Source organism: Gorilla gorilla, chromosome 11, assembly GCF_029281585.2.
Source record: "Gorilla gorilla gorilla isolate KB3781 chromosome 11, NHGRI_mGorGor1-v2.1_pri, whole genome shotgun sequence".
Classification (NCBI taxonomy): domain Eukaryota; kingdom Metazoa; phylum Chordata; class Mammalia; order Primates; family Hominidae; genus Gorilla; species Gorilla gorilla.
Genome location: NC_073235.2, coordinates 31150668 through 31164081, shown reverse-complemented (window position 1 = coordinate 31164081; position 13414 = coordinate 31150668). Strand labels below are relative to the sequence as shown.

General features: G+C 38.5%; 1 long non-coding RNA gene across 1 annotated transcript; it reads right to left on the bottom strand.

Moving 5' to 3' along the window:
* Positions 1–2974: 2974 nt before the first annotated feature.
* Positions 2975–11828, bottom strand: LOC129532054 (uncharacterized). Its single transcript, XR_008677648.2, has 3 exons — positions 11607–11828; positions 4987–5104; positions 2975–3304 (listed from the first exon to the last, which is right to left on the bottom strand). It is a non-coding gene; the product is annotated as an uncharacterized lncRNA (long non-coding RNA).
* Positions 11829–13414: the final 1586 nt, after the last annotated feature.

Below are 13414 nucleotides of genomic sequence, written 5' to 3'. Positions count from 1 at the left end.
GTAAATAACAAAATTAAGGCAGAGATCAGGAAGTTCTTTGAAACCAATGAAAACAAACAGACAAGGCACCAGAATCTGTGGGCCGCAGCTAAAGCAGTGTTAAGAGGGATATTTATAGCACTAAATGCCCACATCAGAAAGCTGGAAAGATCTCAAATTGGCACCCTAACATCACAATTAAAAGAACTAAAGGAGCAAGAGCAAACAAATTCAACAGCTAACAGAAGACAAGAAGTAACTAAGAAGCTGGAGGCCACCACCCTCAGCAAACTAACACAGGAACAGAAAACCAAACACCCTATGTTCTCATTCATAAGTGGGAGTTGAACAATGAGAATACCTGGACACAGAGAGGGGAACAACACACACTGGGGCCTGTTGGGGGGGCGGGGGGCAAGGGGAGGGATAACATTAGGACAAATACCTAATGCATGTGGGGCTTAAAACCTAGATGATGGGTTGGGTTGACGGGTGCAGCAAACCACCATGGCACATGTATACCTATGTAACAAACCTGCACAATCTGCATACGTATCCTGGAACTTGAAGTTAAAAATATATATATATACGCACACAAAAAAAACCCAAAACTAAAAAACAAAAGCGAAAAGGAAAAAAAGCCAATAAAGGAAGAAAGAAACAAGTGATAGCACTGTGTGATTTTCTTCAGCTCCCAGGTCACACAAATGAGTGTGTGATGTGTTCTGAGTATGAATCACAGAACAATTCTGCCTGGCCTTCTCCCTTTATCATTACAAAGAAGTCACGTTGGAATCATGGCTCATAGACCTATTGGCCTGGCTTCCTCTAATAACATGTGGGAGATAAGGGATGGATAAAGGTGGTGGGTGTGGCAAGGAACAATGAGAAATAATCTCCTGCTAAACTAAATTCTGATTTTTAATCAAGAATTATTTGGTAAACTCAAATAGTAGGACTCTTGGAAGAGATCAACAAAGTATTTTGATCTTGGAAAGATCAAAGTATTTTAAAAACTGGAAGTTTTTAATAAACTTTCATCATTTACTACATCACTGAAAAACTGTCAACACTTCCAAATATACACATATTTATTTTTTATAAATATGTATGCATGCACCAATATTCTTAGCTAATATCCTAAGCCACAGTGTACATTTAAAAAGTTTGTCACCCTCAAAAATGGACATAATTTTATATATCATATTGTCTTTATGACAATTTCTAACTTGAGCTGCTTCATGCCAGGTGTGATTAATTTGCTGTTGTTTTCACTTATTATTTGGTATGATTTGGTTGACAGATTCTGTATTTGGAGTAGAAAAAATGTCAGCTCTGAAAATAAGGTATGGCATAATTGGCCTTGCATGTCACTGTTTTAAACTGCGATACAGTTCCTTGCAGGAATTGTTAAGAAATTCATGTCCATTTTGGGGGGCACTAGTTTATCTAAAACTTGTAAACACATGTGATTGGACACAGTCTGCAATACTTGGCAATGCATGGAGCGCTCATGAGCAAGTGGGTCCCAGGGGCGGCCCCTTCACGTGAGCCTCCTTGCCCTCAGGTTCCTCATGTAGGCTGCCAACAAACGAGTCCAGGGACACTTCACAGTTTTAACATAAGCAAAGCATTAACGGAGCCACTGCCTCTGGCTCCTCCCAAGTAGCTGGGATTATAGGCAAGGGCCACCATGCCTTGCTCATTTGTATTATTGTTTAAACTATAAACCAGAGTTTAATAGATATACAACCAGCATAGAAAAACTCAAAACTATACATAAACCAAAACCAGAACACTGCTTGGCTCAGCTGGCCCCCAAATAAAAACCAATAAAAAGGACAAATCAAGAAAATAATATATTAACTAGGATAGGATTATTGTTATCAGAAAGGACAACCAGCCATACAGTAGGAAGGAAAAAGGTGCATTGTTTTGTTTGTAATTTAAAGCAGATCTTCTAACCGGATAGACATTCTGATCCACCCCTCAAGCCCTGCTGGTTTGACCCATGAATAATTAGACCTTGCCATTTTCAACCCATAGTCCTCTTTAATTTTAATTTTTTTTTTTTTTTGAGACGGAGTCTCATTCTGTCTCCAGGCTGGAGTGCAGTGGCACCATCTCTGCTCACTGCAACCTCCACCTCCCGGGTTCAAGCAATTATCCTGCCTCAGCCTCCCAAGTAGCTGGGACTACAGGCGCATGTCGCCACGCCCAGCTAATTTTTGTATTTATTTGTATTATTTTGTAATTAGTAGAGATGGGGTTTCACCACGTTGCCCAGGCTGGTCTCAAACTCCTGAGCTCAGGCGATCTGCCCGCCTTGGCCTCCCAAAGTGCTGGGATTACAGGTGTGATTAATTTAATTTTATTTTTTATTTTTATTTTTTGAGACAGAGTCTCACTCTGTCACCCAGGATGGAGTGCAATGGCACGATCTCGATCTTGGCTCATTGCAAACTCCGCATCCTGGGTTCAAGCGATTCTCCTGCCTCAGCCTACTAAGTATCTTGGATTACAGGTGTGTGCCACCATGCCCATAATTTTTGTATTTTTAGTAGACATGGGGTTTCACCATGTTGGTCAGGCTGGTTTCAAACTCCTGACCTTGTGATTCGCCCACCTCGGCCTCCCAAAGCGCTGGGATTACAGGTGTGAGCCACTGTGCCCTGCCAATTAATTTTATTTTTAACAGAAAAGCCTGTTTTTGTTTTTACTGGAGGCTCACATGGCCCATAGATCTTTTTTAAAAAATAATTTTTTATTTTGAAATAATTATAAATTCACATGCAGTCGTAAGAAATAATAGAGTTCATGCCATCTTTTTTCAACTTGGATTATTGTATTTATTATTCTTGCCTCATTGGTCTGGCTAGAACTTCTAGAATGATTCTAAATAGAAGTGGCAAAAGCAGCCATCTTTGTCTTATTCCTCACTTAAGGGGAAAAAGTTTTCAATCTTTCATCATGTCCTATGATACAAACTGTGGGTTTTTGTCATGGCCCTATCATTTTGAGGAAGTTTCTTTCTGTTTCTCCTATATTGAGTATGTGTTCCATTAAAAGATATTAATGTTTTTCATATGCTTTTTCTGCATCAACTGAGATAATCATGTAGTTTTTTTCTTCATTAATTTTTATTGTTGAACTATCTTTCCATTCCAGGAATAAATCCTACTTGGTCCTGTTACGTAATCAATCCTTTTAATATGCTGAGTTTTGTCTGGTAGTATTTTGTTAGAGATTTTTGCATCTATATTCACAAGGGATATTGATCTGTAGTTTTCTTGTAGTGTGTTTGTCTGTCTTATAAGTAGAAATCCTCAAAGAAAACACAGAAGATTGCTTGAGTTAGTAAATGAATTCAGCAAAGTGGCAGCATATAAAATCAACAGATAAAAGTAAGTTATATTTCTAAATACTTGCCATGAACAATCCCAAAAGGAAAAATAATAATAAATTCCCTTTATAATAATATTCAAAAAGAACAAAATACTTAGGAATAAATTTAACCAAGGAGGCAAAAGTCTTGTATATTGAAAACTAAAAAATGTTGATGACAAAATAAATGGAAAGACATCCCATGTTGATACATCAGAAGACTTAATGTAGTTAAGATGCCAATACTACCCTAAGCAACCTATAAATTCAATACAATCTCTATCAAAATCTTAATGGCATTTTTTACGGAAATAGAAAAACCTATTTTAAAATAGGTTTTAAAGAATCTCAAGAGACCCTCAATAGCCAAAACAATCTTGTAAAATAAGAATACAGTTGAACTCATACTTTCTGATTTCGAAACACACTACAAAGCTATAGTAATCAAAACAGTAGAGTACTGGCATAAAACAATGGAATAGATTATAAAGCCCCAAATAAACCCTCCCATATATAGTCATATAATTTTTGACAAGGGTGTCAAGACCATTCAACAGGAAAGGACAGTGTTTTTAATGAATGGTGCTGAAAAAAACTGGGTTTCCACATGCAAAAGAATGAAACAGGACTGTATCTTATACCTTATTTACAAAAATTAACTAAAAATGGATTAAAGACCTAAATTGACAAGCAAAAACTGTACAAAATTTGGAAGAAAACAAATGAAAATTGTCATGTTGTTGGATTCTGCAATGATTTCTTAACCACCTACAGAATAGGGAAATAGCTGCAAAGCATACATCTAAAAGGCATTAACATCCAGAGTCTTTTTAAAAGTTCAACAACTCAACAACCACCACCACCACCACAAAACAAACAATCCAACTGGAAAATGGGCAAAGGACTCGAACAGACATTTCTACAAGAAGATAAACAAATGATAATAAGCACATGAAAAATTATTCAGCATCACTAGTTATAAGAGAAACGCAAATACAAATTACACTGAGGTACCACTTTGTACTGATTAAGATGGCTATTGTCAATAAATTGGAAAATAACGAGTTTTGGCAAAAATATGGAGAAATTAGAGATCTCAAGCATTGTTGGTGGGGATGTAGAATGGTGCAGCTGCTTTTGAAAACAGTTCAGTCGTTCCTCAAAAGGCTGAACATAGAATTACCATGTGGATCTAGAATAGGTAAATTCAAAGAGACAGAAAGTAGAGTAAAGGCTGCTGGAGGTTGGGAAAAGGGAAAGTTGGATCCTACTTTATACCTGATTTAGGGTATAAAGGAGTTATTGCTTAATGGGTACAGAATTTCTGTTTGGGATGATGAAAAAGTTCTGGAAGTACATAGTGGTGATGGTTACATAACATTGTAATGCCACCAAATGTACATTTAAAATGGTTAAAATAGTACTTTTTATGTTATGTAAATTTCACCACAATTAAAAACAAAAAAAGTTGACTGGGTGCGATGGCTAACGCCTGTAATCCCAAAATTTTGGGAGGCTGAAGCAGAAGGATTGCTAGGCCCAGGAGTTGGAGATCAGCCTAGGCAACATAGTAAGACCCCATCTCTTAAAAAAAAAAAATTGGCCAGATGTGGTGGTGCTCACCTGTAATTCCAGCTACTTGGGATGTTGAAGCAGAGGCATTGCTTGAGCCCAGGAGGCCAAAGCTGCAGTGAGCTATGATCACACCACTGCCTTCCAGCCAGGGTGACAGAGTGAGACCCTGTATGAAAAAAATAAAATAAAATAAATAAAAATAAATAAATAAATAAAAAGAGAAATTATACAAAGATCCCATGTACCCTTTGTACATGTACCCTAGTTTGTCCAATGATAACATCTTATAAAGTTACAGCACAATATTACAGCCAGGAAAGTGGCATTGAGACAATACACCTTTCTTCTTCAGATTCCACTAATTTTATTGCATTCATTTCTTGTGTATTTGGTTCTATAAAATTTATCACACGTGTAGATTCATGTATAGATATACCTGCTTATGTATATTTACTTCACTGAAGTAAAGATAATAGGACAGTTCCACCACTCATCATCACAAGGATCCTGTGTTGTTCTCTCTCTCTCTCTCTCTCTCTCATATATATATATATATTTTTTTAAAGATGGTGTCTCGCTCTATCGCTTAGGCTGGAATACAGTGGCATGACCTAGGCTCACTGCAACCTCTGTCTCCTGGGTTCAAGCAATCCTTCTGCCTCAGCCTTCTGAGTAGTTAGGATTGCAAGTGTGTGCTACCACGCTTGGCTAATTTTTGTGTTTTTAGTAGAGATGGAGTTTCACCATGTTGGCCAGGCTGGTCTCGAACTCCTGACCTCAAGTGATCTGCCTGCCCTGGCCTCCCAAAGTGCTGAGATTACAGGCGTGAACCACCACGCCCACCCCGGGTTGCACTCTTATAAGCACATTCATCATCCCTTCCTTTCTTCCACTTTCCTCTCCCTCATTGCTCACTCCACTCATCATCCATAATTCTTAGAAACCATCCAATCATTTCTCAATATTTAATGTTTCATCCTTTCAAAAATCTTATATACAGGAAACAATATGGAATCTTTTGAAATTGGCTTCCTCTTTTTTTTTGAGCCAAATCTCGCTCTGTCTCCCAGGCTGGAGTGCAAGGCACGATCTGGGCTCACTGCAGCCTCTGCCTCCCGGATTCAAGTGATTCTCCTGCCTCTGCCTCCCGAATAGCTGGGACTACAGGCGTGCGCCATCATGCTCTGCTAATTATGTGTTTTTAGTAGAGATGGGGTTTCACCATCTTGGTCAGGCTGTTCTCGAACTCTTGACCTCGTGATCTGCCTACCTCAGCCTCCCAAAGTGCTGAGATTACAGGCATGAACCACCATGCCCAGCCGAAATTGGCTTTCTTAAAAAATTAGCATAATTCCCTAGGTATTTATCTAAGTTGTGTCTATCAACACTTTGTTCTTTTCCGTTGCCGACTAGTTTTCCAAGGAAAGGATGAATCATATTTTTAATTTTCCATCTGTTGAAGGATACCTGAACTGATTCCAGTCTTTGTCTATTACAAATAAAGCTGCTGTGAACATTCGTGTACAGATTTTTTTTGATATGGGTTTTTCTGTCTTTGGAATAAATACTAAAGAGTGATATTGCTAAGTTGTATAGTAATTGCATACATAATTTTCTAAGAGACTGCCAAACTGTTTTCCAACCTGGCTGTACCATTTCATAGTTCCACCAGTGATATATAAATGATCTATATTCTTCATATTCATGCCTGCATTTGGTGGTGTCACTATCTTTAAAATTTTAGCCATTTTGACTGATGTGTAGTGATGTCTCATTATGATTTTAATTTGCACTTCCCTAATAGCTAGTGGTGCTGAACATCTTTTCATGTGTTTATTTTCCACAGCTGTATCTCCTCTTCAGCGAAATTTCTGTGCATGTCTTTTGCTCATGTTACCGGATTTTTTTTTTACTATTAAATTTTAAGAGTTTTTTTTCTTAATTCTAGATACTAATTCTTCATTGGTAGTGGCATTTGCAAACATTTTCCCCAGTCTATAACTTGTCTTTTCATTCTTTCAATGGGATCTTTCACTAAGTAAAATTTTTTAATTTTGATAACGTTAAATTTATTAGTTTTTCCTTTTACGGATCATGCTTTTGGTGTAAAGTTTAAGAAATCTTAGATCCTGAAGATTCTTTCTATTTTTTTCTAAAAGTTTTAAAGTTTATGTCTCACATTTATGTTTGTATCTATTTTGATTAATTTTTTATGAGCTGTGAGACTTAGGTTGTGTTCATTATTGTGCCTATCGATGTTAAATTCCTCCAGCACTGTTTGTTGAAAAGATTTTCCTTATTCCATTGAATTGCTTTTGTATCTTTATAAAAAACTCAGTTGGGCATATTTGTGTAGGTCTATTTCTGGGTTCTCTGTTTTGTTCCATTTATCAATATGTCTATTGCATTTTCAATGCCACAGTGTCTTGATTGCTATGATTACATAGCAAATCTAACACCACGTAGAATAATTCCTCCCATTCTGTTCTTAGTACAGATTTTTTTTTTTTTTTTTTTTTAGCTATTCTAGGGCCTGGTGCTTTCCAGATACATTTTGGGATAAGGTTTTCTATGTCTACGAAATCCCTTGCTGGGATTTTTGTAGGAATTGGATTATATCTGTAGATCAATTTGGGAAGAATGGACAACTTTTCTATGTTGAGTCCTCCAACTCATAAATACAGTATGTTTCCCTATTTACTTAGGACTTTAAAAAATTCATTTTATCGGCATTTCAAAGTTTTCAGCGTACAGATTCTGTATACAATTTGTTAGACTTATCCCTATTTCATTTTCTTTGAAACAATTGTAAACTGTTATGTTTAATTTTAGTTTCTACATATTCATTGTCGGTATACAGAAATAAAGTTGATTTTTATGCATTGATCTGAGTTTAAGAAAGCCCTCATGCTTATTAGTTCTAGGATTCTATTTTTTTTTTTTGGTCTACATAGATCTATATCTATGTAGACAATCATGCTACCTACAAGCAGGTCCAGTTTTATTTCTTCCTTTTTGATCTGTATATGTTATTTATTTTCCTTGTTTTATTGCAGTGGCTAAAACTTCCAGTAGTATGATGAATAGAGTCATAAGAGTGGATATTATTGCTTTGTTCCCAATCTTAAAGGAAAAGCAAGCATTCCTTTAATGCTAAGTATATTAGCTGAAGGTTTTTTGTAGATGCTCTTTATTAAGCCAAGAAAGTTCCCTTCTTTTTTATTTTTATCACATATCTTGGTAAATGCTTTTTTTGTGTGTCAATTGTTAAGATCACGCAAAGTTTTAAATTTAACTTATGATGGATTACATTGATTGATTTCAAATGTTGAACCAGCCTTACATACCTGGAATAAACCCCACCTGGTTATGGTGTAGAATTCTTTGTATACATTGCTGGATTCAATTTCTTAATATTTTGTTGAGAATATCTGCTTCTAAATTGATGAGTGATATAAATCATTGTATTGTCTTTTCTAGGCTTGTTATAAGGGTAATACTGACCTCATAAAATTAGTAGGGAAGTGTTTTTGCTTCTTCTATTTCTGTAGGAGAATGTGTAAAATTGGTGTTAATTCTTCTTTAAATTTATGGTAGAAATCTTCAATACAACTATCCAGACTTGGAGAACTCTTTTTGTGGAAACTTTTATTTACAAATTCAATTTCTTTGAAGATTACAGAACTGCCCAGATTGTTTTATCTTGATTGAGGTTTGGTAGTTTTAGGTTTTCAAGGACTTTTTTCTTTTCTTTTCAGTTGTTGACTGTGTGAGTTTAAAGCTATTCATCATATCCTTTATTTTTCTTCTAATGGCCAAAGGATTCATAGTGATTTCCTTTTTTTCATTCCTAATTTTTATGTGTCTTTTTTTTGGCCAGTGTTACTAGAGGTTTATGCATTTTACTGATTTTCTTTCAAACAGACAGTGTTTTGCCTCATTCATTTTTTTCTATTTTTGTAAATGAATGCAGGTCCAGCCGTTTGCTGCTTGCGAAGTCTTAAGAATGAGTGAGGTCTGGTAAAAGGAAAGTGACTTCATTAACAAAAACTAGCAATAGGGAAGTGGCTGGATTCATATCCAAAGGAATCACATTGAACTTGTAGGGAGAAGGCTAGGGTTTATAAAGAGAAACTTCGTATGGGACACATGCAGTTGTGTTGAGTGCAAGGTGTGTGTGTCCTTTTTCACCGGCTATCTTGGATCTCTGTCTACCTGGAGTGTGGGCTGACATCATCTGAACAATGGCTGGGTTGGTGACTAGCTGCCTTGAGGTAATCTCTGGAATTCTGCTCGGTCTCTAGGCTCGGTCTGTCTGTCTCAAGATTAGCCCTTGAACTCCTAAGTAAGCACATACTTAGATACTGGCATAATTAGATGAATGTGAAGGGAATACACAGTGGGGAAGGAAGGAACATGCAGTCTATTTTAAGGTTAAGGGAAAAGGCTGTTGCAGTTTGCTTCAAGATTACATCTTGAGACTAAAACGGAAAAAAAGTTTTAAAATGCATTATGGAGTTAAGCTGCTGGTTACCTTTTCATTTTTTAAAACAAATCATTAATTTCTGCTTTTATCTTTATGAGTTCCTTCCTTTGCTCTTTTTTCTTCTAGTTACTTGAATTACTTAGGTTATTGATTTGAGACATTTTCTGTTTTAGTGCTAAAAATTTCCTCACAGCTCTAGTTTTTTCCCCCTACATATTTTGAGATGTTATATTTTCATTTTCTTCCCATTCTATGTATTTTTAAAATTTCCTTTGAGACTTCCTCTTTGATATATGAAATATTTAGAAGTCTTTTAATTTTCAAGTATTTGGATATTTTCTGTTGTTTTTATTTTATTGATTTCTAATTTGATTTCATTACGGTTAAAGAGCTCACTCTGTATGGTTTCAATTATTTTAAACTGCTTGAGGCTTGCTTAATCACCCAGAATATGGGTTGGTGAATGTTCCATGGCCCTTGGAAAATGTGTACTCTGCTGCTGTTGCTGGGAGTGTTCTCTATATGTCAGTTACATCCTGTGGGTTGATGGCCTTGCTCAGTCTTCTGTATTCTTGCTGATTGTCTAGTAGCTCTATTAGCTGCTGAGAGTCAGATGTTAAACTTCCCACCTATAATTGTGGAATTGTTTCTCTCTCCTGTCAACTGTTTTTGCTTCATATATTTTAAGGCTCTGTTGTCTGCAGCATACACATTTAGGATCACATCTTCCTCATGGATTGATCCTTTTACATTATTTAATGTTGCTCTTTGACTTGCAATTTTCTTTCATCTGAAGTCTACTTTATATTAATATAGCCACTCCTACTTTAATTAATGTCTGCATAATACATCTTTTTCCTTCCTTCTACTTTCATCTTACCTGTGGTGTTGAATTCAAAGAGAGTTTCTTATAGATAACATATTGTTGGATTCTGTGTTTTTATCTACTCTGCCAGTCTCTACCTTTTGTCATATTTAGACTATTCACATTTAAGTAATATGTTAGGACATACATCTGACATTGTTTGCTTTCTTTTTGTTTTCTCTGTTTCTTATTCTTCTGTTCCCTTTCCTTACCTAGTTGTGGGTAACTCACATTTTTAGGATTCCATCTTATTTGTAGTATTTATTGTATAGTTTTCTTAGTTGTTGCTTTAGGTTTTACAATACATGTATGTAAGCTTCCATGGTCTATTGGTATCAATGTTTGCCAATTTGAGTGAAGTTTAGATACCTGTCATTCAGGTCTTTTTATTCTTCCCACTTTTTATGTATAGTGAGCTTAAGTGTTTTCACTACATAAAAAGAGAACTGTACCAGATGGTCATATAACTTTTGCTTTAACCATCAAATATGAATTTGGCAACTCATGAATTGAAGGATATTTATTATATCTTTCCTAATTTCTAAAATCTACTTTAATGTTTTCCTTTTCTTTCTAAAGTTCCAAGTCCTTTTGTTGTTGTTGATTTCCTTTCCTTTTAGCGAATTTCTTTTAGGTACTCTTTAAAGATACAACAAATTTTCTTAGTTTTCCTTTGTTTGCTAAGTACTTATTCGTTTCACTCCTTGGAGGAATTTTGCCACATATTGAATCTACAGCTGACAGTTCTTTTCCCTCAGTACTTTAAAAAATAGTCACTCCCTTCTGCGTCCTATGGTTTCAGGTGAAAGCTCAGCTGACTTGAATTGGTGTTGCCTCATGAACAACATTTGATTTCCCTCCAGCTGCTTTCAAAATTTATTCTGCCTTTTTTTTGATGTTTAATTATGATGTGATTGGCATGAACTTCGGGTTTACGATTCTTGAGGTTTGCTTAACTTTTTAAATCTGCAGCTGTATGTCTTTTGCCACATCTGGAAGATTTTCGCTATGATTTCTCTAAATGCTTTTCCAATGGCTCTTGTGCCCTGTGATGTAAGGGGAGGACTGGGAAAGGGAAGTCCCTCCCAGCCACACCATCTCTGCATTGAGGCGCGCTCCAGCTCCTGTGAAAGGGGCACCTGCAGCAGCCCGGGCACTGCTCTCCAGTCAAGCGGGGCGTTTCCAGCCGGCTCTGTCCTGGGACACAGCCCGGTCAGGAGACGGGAGCCACACCACTTATTTTACCGAGAAAACGTCATGAGAAGAATGTAGCTGAGAGGTTAAAGAGAGGACTCTGAGTCGCCATGAGGTACCCACTGTCGGCTGTGGCCACGGGTCTAGCGCAGAGGGCACGAAAGGCAGGGCTTGGAGCTCTTAGGCCTCAGAAGGCCGCCGGGAGGCCAGTGCACCTCCTGCCTGGGCTGGGAGCTGCTGGCTGCTGTGCTGGGCACCGGCAAGGGCCGACGTCACAAAGAGGTCGCAGACGTCACAAAGAGGTCGCTTCCTTCACACCGACTTCACAAAGAGGTCGCTTCTGCACGTGCAGGACTCAGCAGCAAGGGCGTGGGACGCGCAGGCGCCGGGAGCTCATGGGGCGGAGACCGGAGCGAGCCCGCCCTTCTCCAGCCGCGCGGCCTTCCATTCGCGCCCCCTATCGGCAGGGCCAGCGGGGCCGCAGAAGCGTGGCTCGCAGGGCCCAGCCGCATGCACCAAGCTGAGCGCGCGCTGGCCTGTGTGGAGCCCAGGCAAGAACGGAGTAATTGGTACAGAGGAGGCTTTGCGTTTTCAGGAATGCACTGTCCCCTTTCCAGGAGCTCTGCAAGTGAGCAGAAATGCCAGAAAGTAGCCTGTGCAGAGGCAGGAGAATGGGAGTCCGCCACAGACTGTCTCTTTCCCCCCCGGCCAGAGTCTCATCCAGCCCTGGGGAAGGAAGACACCCGGTTGCAATCACGCACCCCACCACCTGTCCAGATCTTGGCTCGTGGCGTCACCCCTGAGGCTGGAACAGTCTCTGAAGAGGGACTGCACAGTTCCACGGGGAACTGTGGAGGAAAACACAGGCCTGGCCTGCCAGCAAGGGAGCAGAGGGGCAGGGGAGTCCCAGAAAACGCTCTGGTCAGTAGACGCTTGAAGATAAAACTCCACCATAGAAGGGTAAGCTTTCATAAAGTGAAAAGAAACATCTGTAGCCAGAGATGGATATAAGAATAGCATAGATAGCCCGGGAACAAAGCGAGACCCCATCTCTACAAAAAATACAAAAATTAGTCGGATGCTGTGGTACACGCATGTGTTCCCAGCTGCTCGGGAGGCTGAAGTGGGAGGATCCCTTGAGCCCGGGAGGTTGAGGCTGCTGCACTCCAGCTTCGGTGACAGTGCAAGACCGTGTCATTAAAATGACTTGAGGAGGAGCAAAGGATCTATTCAGGGCCAGCAATGTCTACTTTAAAAAATTATTGTGAGGATGGGGTCTGAAATTTTAAATTAAAAATGAGCACAGACGTGGAAAAGCACTCAATAAACAGAACCTTTACATATGTAGTGTAAGAGGGGGTGAGGGAGTCCATTTACTGTGGCATTAGCCTGAGGTTGAAAAGTGGGCTCAAATATTTTAATATTCTAGAATGTTTGGTTGCTTGAGGAAAAATCAGAAGGGGTAATGATGGGATGACGGTGATAGTCTAAGTGTAATTTTTTGATCTCTTCAGGTCCTCCATACAAACAGGTAGAGCAAAATGGACCACATCTGCAATAAAACTAGGTAGCAAGTTTTATCCACAAGCCTCAAGATGAAAGCTATTGGGGACAAATTCCCTATAGCTAGGTCCATGTGGCACCAGCATCTGGAAGGAGTAAGCCGAGGGAAGCAACACAATATCTTATAGATCTGAGAGCAGAAGACTCAAAGCACTCCTGGATAATTACTGGACAGTAGTGGGCTTATTTGTAAACAGCAGATGAAATAGGGAAAACATTTTTCATTTCCGTTCACATGTGAATGCAAAGAGTTTAAAGAAGTGTTCGCTCTTGGTGTGATATACTCCCTGGGTTTTGACAAAGGTATAATGACATCTATCCACCATTATAATATTGTACACAATAGTTTCATTGCCTTAAAGTTCTTC